We start from the raw sequence: 8941 nt of genomic DNA, 5'->3' as shown, positions 1-8941 counted from the left end.
CCATATCTTAATATGTTTGTAGTTGGGTTTCCGGGAATGCCAAAGTTCTTTATCATTAATATCTCACTACGTTTTGCTGAATTTCGCCTTAGGGGCCCCCACTACCTTCACCCACTTCAAACTTGCTGTTTGGAAAGGGAACTCTTTCCTTTCTCTTCTTTTGGGGAGAACTATTCTTTCCAGAAGTAACAGCAATGAGAACAGACTTCTCTTTCTTAATGGTGGACTCGAAACTGACCAACATGTTCATTAACTAATCCAAGGGAGGATCTAGTTTGTTCAAGTTGAAGTTCACTATGAACAATTCATAGGAACTAGGAAGAGACAACAGGATCAAATCCAACGAGAGCTCGGCTGGGAGGGTGACATCGAGATTCACTAGCTATTCAAGGAGACTGATCATTTTGAGACAGTGCTCGTGGACCGAAGTCCCTTCGCGCAGTCTCGCCGTGATCAACTCCTTTGTAGCAGCGTACCTCGATGCCCTAATATTCTCACTATACATGCTATCGAGATGAGCCTTTATATCGAAAGCATGCATGTGAGACTCATATTTCCTCGCAAGCGCGGGCTCCATGGCGGCTATCATATAGCACCTAGCATGTGTGTCATCTTTCTTCCACGCTTCATAAGTTTCCTTTTCAGCATCAGTCGTTGTGGCTGGTATAGTGGCGGGAAGTCTCTCGTTCAAAACATAGAGACGCCCCTCAACGGTTAGCACAAGCTTAAGACTACGCAACCAATCTAGGTAATTAGGGCCATTGAGTTTATTGTCGAGAATTGACATTATGGGATTCATAGACATGATTATTTGAGAGGTATAGAGAAGAGGATTATTAGAGATTCGCGTTAAATGATTGTTACAATTAAATGTTTGGACTTATGTTATTTAATTGTTCTCCCACTAATTTTATCGAGTTCCACTTCCCTCTAGTAGACAAACGAGAAAACTGATTTTTCTTAATGGGCTTTAGGTCCAATAGACAAATATAACCCGTAGTTAATCTAGCCCGATTATATTTGCCCAAAGGTAGATCACAATCAATCATATCCACAATATGACCCTAAATTAATTTTCCTCACACTTGATAATGACCTAAGTTAATCTCGCGAATATCAAAATCGTCGTGTGTCAAGTCTAACCTACCAATCAAAGATGCTCATAGAACTTGATTATGCCAAACTAATGCAGTCCCTAGTTAATCTAGCCGACCACGTTAATCTAACATAACCCTTTTCTATGGCTACCTTCATCGCTATGTCAATTGAATTACAACTTACTCTACCATAGCACTCCCCGCTAACACGGCTTACTGCACTACAGTAAAGGGCTACACATAATCCAACCGTTGGCAGAAGGAAAGAAATAACTCAACAGATTGGGTTTTTCTTTATAGCTTGAAATGATTCTTAATTAAATTAAGAATGAGGGATTTTTATTAAAATGTTTTATCTCATCAGAAGGTTTGGATTGGTCTATGTGAGTCCTACATCTATGTTCTCTAAAGGTATATGGAAACGCATATTGTCCTAAGAGGAACATACGACCTAATTTCATAATTAATTACATTAATTAATTATCGAGTTTTTCAAAATAATTATAGAACCTCAACTAGCATAAATCATTCAAATAATGTTGAGGTACTACTAATTAAGTTGAATCATAATCAAAATTATGAATGTGTTCTATTAATTGCAATCAATTTAACAATTTACATTAATTAATTAATCTAACACATATTTACTAAATAGATGATTGTCGATCCAATTATCTAATTGGGATTAATTGAAAATAATTTTCCAAAAATTAAAATCAATTTGTTTTAAGTTTAATTTAAGAAATCTGAAATAATTTTTTTTTTTTTTTTTAATTTTCAGTGAACCGGTTCGGCCCAACCGGTCTGACCGTTTCGGACCGAAGCGGTCCGGTTCTGCCCGGTCCGGTTGACCCAAATCAATGGGTCGGATCAGTCGGACCGAGAACCGGTCTGACCGACCCAAATCCACGTGGATTCGGTCAACTAGATCGCACACAACCATCGAACCGGCCGGTTCGACCGGTTCGATCCGAATAATTAAAAACCGACGTTAAAAAAATAATTTCAGATCCGATTTTCCAATTTCAAACAATTTTAAAGCTGGAAAAATTCTAAACAATATTTCAAAAATATTTTAAACTTACGAAAACTCCCAATTACATAATGCAACAATCACTACTTTAATAAATCGAACATGCATAAAATCATAGCATATTAATACGAACGCAATTAATTGCGCAACGAGCTCTGATACCACTGTTGGGTTTCGGGCACGCGTACGCAGCGGAAAACAAAAAAAAATTTATGCGAATTAAACGAGTTTAAATCACATAAGCACATGCCCGATAATATAAATCAATTAATTGCGTACCTTTGCGCTTCCAGCGAAATTAAAACAACATACATGCTTAATTATTTAATCGAAATTAAATCAATTAGCATGCTCGCGTTTAAATCAAATAATCATGCTCGCAATAATAAAACCAATTTCATGTAGTCACATAAAATCATACAAGTTTCTTATTTAAACGAACATGCATATATTAATTTAAACGTAACCGAATCGAATGACAATAGATTCGAAACATTACCTCTTGAAGCGTGAGGTAGGCGCACTAAGCAAAGCTAGATTGCCACGGAAACCAATCCGTACAATCCGGGGCAGCAACGGCGATGATCCGAGCTACGGCGGCGCATGTGATTCACGCGCAGAGAAGATGGCTGGCTGCTCTTCCCACTCCTATTGATCCAACCTGTTTGCTGATCTGAAATTACAGCCTTGCTCCGACTTCAGTATCTCCATGCATATTTACTGTATGAACAATTCCTTCTGGACGATGGTAGATTTATGAGTCGTGAAGCTGATGTCAAAATTTCACATCCATCGGATGACCGGTTGATTTATGGCGAATTTTCTCGCTGGGCAGCGCAGAAAATCCGAGAACAGTTTTTCGGAATTGCCTTCTCGCATCTTCGATTCTTCGATCTTCCTCCTCTTGGATTTCACCTCGTATACTTCGATCTACTAAACACGTGGCACTAGACACGTAATAGTCAGAATAACGGAAGAAAAGAAAGAAGGAAAAGAATACCGAAAGAGATCGGCCAACGGGTGGCCGATTCCGGCGAATTTCCGGCGACGGCGCGGTGGTGGTGGCCGTGGGAGAGGGTGGCTGATCGAGAGAGGCAGCGGCTAGGGTTATGAACGTGTGTTCTCTTAGTTGTGTGTGTGTAAGACCTATAAATCAAGTATTTATATGTCTTGCATAAAACCCTAACGGGCTTAAGTTGGACAGGGCCCAACAGCTTAAGTTCGTCAGTTCTTTTACTTGCTCGTCTCTCTCAATTCAATGATCGGAAAATTGTAACGATTACATTTTCGGAATCATTATAATGTCCTCGTCATTACGAGTGCCAACTCTCGATTTCCAACTTTCAAAAAGTGGAAACCCTAATTCAGTGCACTTTCTAAATTTGGAAACTTCCCGATTTAGAAGGTTCACTAATACGTTCGCCTATTCTTTTCCTTTTCTTATTCTCATTCATAATTCCAAATTACGAATGTTGGACCCAATCATATTGACTTCCAATCATGCAAAGATAAACATATTTTACCTTTGACCGTTTATTCAAAGATCTCATGTGCACGAGCAGTGTGACCCTCGATGGTTCAGGTGTAAGCTAGCCGTGGGCCCACAACCCTTTGTGGTCAAAACTCGTCCCCTTAGAGTTACGATTAAGATGAAACTCGTTTCACCTTAATCACCCAACGAATCAAGATTGGCGTCTAGCAACTACGCGTCATGATTCCCTAGATACAAATGAAGTGCCTGCAAGAACCTTCAGATATAGTTAACGTACAGTACGGTCCCTTCGATTCATATGTCCCGATTGAACTAGAGGCATTGGTTCATCGAGACCTCTTTATATGTTCAATGACGGTGCGATCGTTCTAAGTATTGTAATCGTCACGTGCATGACTTAGAGAATCGAATCCTCTAATCATCACTTAGTCAGCTCTGGCCAGAGACTTAGAATGATTACAAACTTTTAGAACACACAGGACATCCAAGACTATTCTAGCGATCGAATCCCCGACTACAATGCACAGACCTCCCACTAGATTTCGGACTGCACGAACACTGGCCCTTGGGATGGTCCTCGGTGGAACTCAGAGACAGGTCACGATACAGCTGGTCCTCTAGTGAAGTCACGGTGATGTCTAGGTCATAAGGACTAATGGTGTACAACTATACCATAGATATCTCTACTCGATTATTGGGAACCACTTAGAGATTTCTAGGGTGAGGGAGTTCAGTGAACTCGTCAACTTACGAGCACCCACTTATGCATGCCGATATCACAATACCGTTTACTGATGAGATGCAGTACACATACACTAAGTGCTAGTCTTCTAATGGGAAAGGCCGATATCCTCATTGGTGGCGTAACCCTTCGACTAGGAACACGTTTAACAGTTATAATACTTAAGTAAATATCTCACGATCCTAATGATCAATTACTAGTACTTGTAATAACTGTAAGGACTATATCTATGCTTGTGACAAAGGGACAAAGATATAGAATGCCAAGGTGTTTTATCATTAATACGAATAAAGGTTCGTTTATTACCATAATAAATACCAAAGACCACAGCCACAAGTTGGCTTGTTGGTCACCTACTCTAACACCTTCGTTTTTTCTAGAGGATTTACACGGGATTGTAGGGGAAAAAACCCTAAGCGGCTTAGGAAGTGAAAACATTGGCGGCTAATCAAGAAGGAATTAAGACTTGGTGTTTAAAATTCCCTCCAAATTCATCGTTATTTATAGTTGAGTTGTTGTTGCAGTGATAAACACAAACACAAAGCAATATCCGAGTCAAGAAAATGACGCCCGAAGAACAATCTTCGAGTCAAGAAAATCAGATGGTGACATCTGATGAAAACAACGTTCCCACAAATACATCATAATCTTCCAGGTTTCGTGGAATGTTCTCTAGTTTGTACTCGTTTTATGAAAAATATGGAGTTCGAATGGGATAAAAACAGGTACAAAATATAGAATATACCATATACTCTAGAATATTTTACTAAATTTTACATTACAAGGGTGGACCTTCGTTTTTTCTAGAGGATTTACACGGGATTGTAGGGGAAAAAACCCTAAGCGGCTTAGGAAGTGAAAAAAATGGCGGCTAATCAAGAAGGAAATAAAGACTTGGTGTTTCAAATTCCCACCAAATTCGTCGTAATTTATAGCTGAGTTGTTGTTGCAGTGATAAACTCAAACACAAAGCAATATCCGAGTAAAGAAAATGACGCCCGAAGAACAGTATTCGATTCAAGAAAATCAGAGGGTTTACACGAGATTGTAGGGGAAAAAACCCTAAGTGGCTTAGGAAGTGAAAAAATTGGCGACGAATCAAGAATGAAATATAGACTTGGTGTTTAAAATTCCCTCCAAATTCATCTTTATTTATAGCAAAGTTGTTGTTGCAGTGATAAACATAAACACAAAGCAATATCTGAGTCAAGAAAATGACGCCCTAAGAACAGTCTTCGAGTCAAGAAAATCTGATGGTGATATCTGATGCAAACTACGTTGCCACGAATACATCATAATCTTCTAGGTTGCGTGGAATGTTCTCTAGTTTGTACTCGTTTTATGCAAAATATGGAGTTCGAATGGGATATAACGGGTACAAAATATAGAATATTCCATGTAATCTAGAAGATTTTACTAAATTTTACATTGCAAGGGTGGACCTTCGTTTTTTCTAGAGGATTTACACTGGAATGTAGGGGAAAATACCCTAAGCGGCTTTGGAAGTGTAAAAATTGGCGGCTAATCAAGAAGGAAATAAAGACTTGGTGTTTCAAATTCCCTCCAAATTCATCGTTATTTATAGCTGAGTTGTTATTGCAGTGATAAACACAAACACAAAGCAATATCCGAGTCAAGAAAATGACGCCCGAAGAACAGTCTTCGAGTCAAGAAAATCAGATGGTGATATCTGATGAAAACAACGTTGCCACGAATACATCATAATTTTCTAGGTTCCGTGGAATGTTCTCTAGTTTGTACTCGTTTTCTGAAAAATATGGAGTTCGAATGGGATTAAACAGATACAAAATATAGAATATTCCATATAATCTAGAAGATTTTACTAAATTTTACATTGCAAGGGTGGACCTTCGTTTTTTCTAGAGGATTTACACGGGATTGTAGGGGAAAAAACCTTAAGCGGCTTAGGAAGTGAAAAAATTGGCGTCTAATAAAAAATGAATTAAGACTTGGTGTTTCAAATTCCCTCCAAATTCATCGTTATTTATAGCTGAGTTGTTGCAGTGATAAACACAAACACAAAGCAATATCCGAATCTATAAAATGACGCCCGAAAAACAGTCTTCGAGTCAAGAAACTCAGATGGTGATATCTGATGAAAACAACGTTTCCACGAATACATCATAATCTTCTAGGTTCTGTGGAATGTTCTCTAGTTTAAACTCGTTTTATGCAAAATATGGAGTTCGAATGGGATTAAACAGATAAAAAATATAGAATATTCCATCTAATCTAGAAGATTTTATTAAATTTTACATTGCAATGGTGGACCTTCGTTTTTTCTAGAGGATTTACATGGGATTGTAGGGGAAAAAACCCAAAGAGGCTTAGGATGTGAAAAAATTGGCGGCTAATCAAGAAGCAATTAAGACTTGGTGTTTCAAATTCCCTCCAAATTCATCGTTATTTACAACTGAGCTGTTGTTGCAGTGATAAACACAAACACAAAGCAATATCCGAGTCAAGAAAATGACGTCCGAAGAACAGTCTTCGAGTCAAGAAAATCAGATGGTGATATCTGATGAAAACAACGTTGCCACGACTACATCATAATCTTCTAGGTTCCGTGGAATGTTCCCTAGTTTGTACTCGTTTTATGCAAAATATGGAGTTCGAATGGGATAAAACAGGTACAAAATATAGAATATTCCATATTATCTAGAAGATTTTACAAAATTTTACATTGCAAGGGTGAACCTTCGTTTTTTCTAGAGGATTTACATGGGATTGTAGGGGAAAAAACCCTAAGCGGCTTAAGAAGTGAATAAATTGACGTCTTATCAAGAAGGAAATAAAGACTTGGTGTTTCAAATTCCCTCCAAATTCATCGTTATTTATAGGTGAGTTATTGTTGCAGTGATAAACACAAACACAAAGCAATATCTGAGTCAAGAAAATGACGCCCGAAGAACAGTCTTCGAGTCAAGATAATCAGATGGTGATATCTGATGAAAACAACGTTGCCACGAATACATCATAATCTTCTAGGTTCCGTGGAATGTTCTCTTGTTTGTACTCGTTTTATGCAAAATATGGAGTTCGAATGGGTTAAAACAGGTACAAAATATAGATTATTCCATATAATCTAGAAGATTTTACTAAATTTTACATTGCGTGGGCGGACCTCCGTTTTTTCTTGAGGATTTACACGAGATTGTAGGGGAAAAAACCCTAAGCGGCTTAGGAAGTGAAAAAATTGGCTGCGAATCAAGAATGAAATAAAGACTTGGTGTTTCAAATTCCCTCCAAATCCATCTTTATTTATAGCCGAGTCGTTGTTGCAGTGATAAACACAAACACAAAGCAATATCTGAGCGAAGAAGATTACGCCCCAAGAACAGTCTTCGAGTCAAGAAAATAAGATGGTGATATCTGATGAAAACAACGTTGCCACGAATACATCATAATCTTATACGTTCCATGGAATGTTTTCTAGTTTGTACCTGTTTTATGCAAAATATGGAGTTCGAATGGGATAAAACGGGTACAAAATATAGAATATTCCATATAATCTAGAAGATTCTACTTAACTTTACATTGCAAGGGTGGACCTTTGTTTTTCTAGAGGATTTACACGGGATTCTAGGGGAAAAACCCTAAGGGCCTTAGGATGTGAAAAAAATGGCGGCTATTCAAGAAGGAATTAAGACTTGGTGTTTCAAATTTCCTCCAAATTCATCGTTATTTATAACTGAGTTGTTGTTGCAGTGATAAACACAAACACAAAGCAATATCCGAGTCAAGAAAATGACGTCCGAAGAACAGTATTCGAGTCAAGAAAATCAGATGCTGATATCTGATGAAAAGAACGTTGCCACGAATACATCATAATCTTCTAGGTTCCGTGGAATGGTCTCTATTTTGTACTTGTTTTATGCAAAATATAGAGTTCGAATGGGATAGAACAGGTACAAAATATAGAATATTCTATATTATCTAGAATATTTTACTAAATTTTACATTGCAATGGTGGACCTTCGTTTTTTCTAGAGGATTTACACGGGATTGTAGGGGGGAAACCCCTAAGCGGCTTAGGAAGTGGATAAATTGGCGGCTAATCAAGAAGGAAATAAAGTTTTGGTGTTTCAAATTCCCTCCAAATTCATCGTAATTTATAGCTGAGTTGTTGTTGCAGTGATAAACTCAAACACAAAGCAATATCCGAGTCAAGAAAATGACGCCCGAAGAACACTGTTCGAGTCAAGAAAATCAGATGGCGATATCTGATGAAAACAACGTTGCCACGAATACATCATAATCTTCCAGGTTCCGTGGAATGTTCTCTAGTTTGTACTCGTTTTATGCAAAATATGGAGTTCAAATGGGATATAACGGGTACAAAATATAGAATATTCCATATAATCTAGAATATTTTACTAAATTTTATATTGCAAGGGTGGACCTACGTTTTTTCTAGAGGATTTACACGGGAATGTGGGGGAAAATACCCTAAGCGGCTTAGGAAGTGTAAAAATTGGCGGCTAATCAAGAAGGAAATAAAGACTTTGTGTTTCAAATTCCCTCCAAATTCATCGTTATTTATAGCTGAGTTGTTG

This window comes from Erythranthe guttata, chromosome 13 (assembly GCF_056151865.1).
Source record: "Erythranthe guttata isolate IM_541 chromosome 13, IM_541, whole genome shotgun sequence".
NCBI classification, from domain to species: Eukaryota; Viridiplantae; Streptophyta; class Magnoliopsida; order Lamiales; family Phrymaceae; genus Erythranthe; species Erythranthe guttata.
This window is presented reverse-complemented; position numbering follows the sequence as displayed.